Source organism: Carlito syrichta, unplaced genomic scaffold (assembly GCF_000164805.1).
Source record: "Carlito syrichta isolate Samal-C Ts95f unplaced genomic scaffold, Tarsius_syrichta-2.0.1 Scaffold153555, whole genome shotgun sequence".
NCBI lineage: Eukaryota > Metazoa > Chordata > Mammalia > Primates > Tarsiidae > Carlito > Carlito syrichta.
This window is the reverse complement of record NW_007097651.1, coordinates 29,818-32,116: the sequence shown is the minus strand read 5'-3', so window position 1 is coordinate 32,116 and position 2,299 is coordinate 29,818.

Genomic DNA, 2,299 nt, shown 5'->3' with positions numbered 1-2,299 from the left:
TTTTTTTTTTTTTTTTATAGAGACAAAGTCTTGCTTTGTTGCCTAGATTGCTCTCAAACTCCTGGGCTCAAGCAACCCTCCCACCTTGGCCTCCCAAAGTGCTGGGATTATAGGAGCCACCCTGTTTGGCCCCTGGTAATTCTCTTTTGTTCTAAGTCTACTTCTGTTAATAATATAAGGCCGGGCTCCGTGGCTCAGAGGCCAGGCTCTGTGACTCAGCCTGTAAACCAAGCACTTTGGGAGACCGAGGCAAGTGGGTTGCCTGAGCCCACGGGTTTGAGACCAGTCCAGGCAACTTGGCGAGACTTCATCTCTACAATAAATAAAAAATTAGTTGGACATGGTAGCCCGGGCCTGTAGTTCCAGCTGCTTGTAAGCCTGAGGTGGAAGGATCGCCGGAACCCAGCAGGTCGATGCTGTGGTGGCCATGAGTGTGCCATGATTTCAATCCGGGTGACAGAGTGAGACTCCAACGCAAATAATAATATAGTCATTCCAATTTTTTTTCTTTTTAGAAACAGGATCTTGCTCTCTCACCCAAGCTGGAATGCAGCGGCATGATCATAGCTCACTGAAGCCTTGAATTTCTGGTCTCAAGCAGTCCTCTCACTTCAGCCTCCCAAGTGGGTGGGACCTCCTAGGTGGGACTATGGGGTAAACAACCACACCCAGCTGATTTTGTTATTGTTGAAATGGGGTCTCAGTATATTTCCCAGGCTTGTCTCAAACTCCTGACCTCTAGCGATCCTCCCACCTTGGCCTCCCAAAGCACTGGAATCGGATTAGGCGCATGAGCCACTGCCCCTTGTCACAGGTTTTCATTTATTTATTTATTTGAGTTGGCGTCTCACTCTGCCGCCCAGACTGGAGTGCAGTGGCATGCTCCCAACCACCATAGCCTTGCCCTTCTGGGCTCTGGCAATCCTTCCATCCCAGCCCTCCAAGTAGCCAGAACTACAGACACGCACCACCACGCCTGGCTAATTTTTTTGACTTATTGTAGAGATGAGGTCTCACCAAGTTGCCCGGGTGGATCTCGAACCCACGGGCTCAGGCAATCTGCTCACATCAGCCTCCCAAAGTGCTGGGATGACAGGCTGAGCCACTGAGCCCGGCCTGCCACAACGTTTTTAAATTAGTATTTTCATGGTATATCTTTCCCATCCCTCTTCTTTTAATCTACTTATATAATTATATTTAAGTGGGCTTCATGTAGGCAGCATACAATTGAGTTTTGCTTTTTTATTTCTTACTGTAATCCAATAATTGCTGTCTTTCAATTAATGGCTTTATATAATATGCTATATATTTATGGAATTATTCATAAGAATAAATATAGGTTTACTAATTTATTATTTTTTATCATCTCCTTTTCTCCCTTTGTACCTTCTTTCCTGTTTTATTTTAGAATACTTGATTATTCATAGTGTTTAATGGGCTATTTTTGTAGTAATTTTCCCTAGGGGCTGTGGTTTCTGTAGGGATTAGGTATGTACAATATACATACCTAATCTTTTATTTTGGGTTTTGTTTTTTTTTTTTTTTTTGCTTTTTTTCTTTTTTTGAGTCGGAGTCTCATTCCGCCACCCAGGCTGGAGTGCAGTGGCATGCTCACAGCCACTGCAGCCTTGACCTGCTGGGCTCATGGCATCCTTCTGCTTGAGCCTCCCAAGTAGCTGGAACTACAGTCATTCACCACCACGTCCAGCTATTTTTTTTTTTTTTTAATTGTAGAGATGAGGTTTCACCATATTGCCCAGGCTGGTCTCAAACCTGTGGATTCAGGCAATCTTCTCGCCTCAGCCTCCCAAACTGCTGGGATTACAAGCATGAGTCACCATGCCTGACTCTAATCTTTTTTATTTTTAAAAAGATGGTGTTTCACTACGTAACACAGGTGGGTCTCAAACTCCTGGGTTCAAGCAATCCTCCTACCTTAGCCTCCTGAGTAGCTGGGACTACAGGCATGCACCTCCATGCCTGATTAATTTTCTGATTTTCTTTTTTTTGTAGAGACAAAGTCTCACTATGTTGCCTAGGCTGGACTCAAGTAATCCTCCTGCCTTGGCCTCCCAAAGTGCTGGGATTGCAGGCATGAGCCATCACACCTAGTTGGTACCTAACTTTTTGATTTTTAGATTGGAAAATATAGTCTATTTAGAAAGTAAATTAGAGAGAGAGAGAAAGAGGTGATTCACCTCCCCAAGGTGGGGGAGGGAGTCAAAGTTTAAGAAAACATGGCCTAGCCGGGCTCGGTGGCTCAGCCTGTAATCCCGTGCCTTTGGGAGGCTGAGGTGAG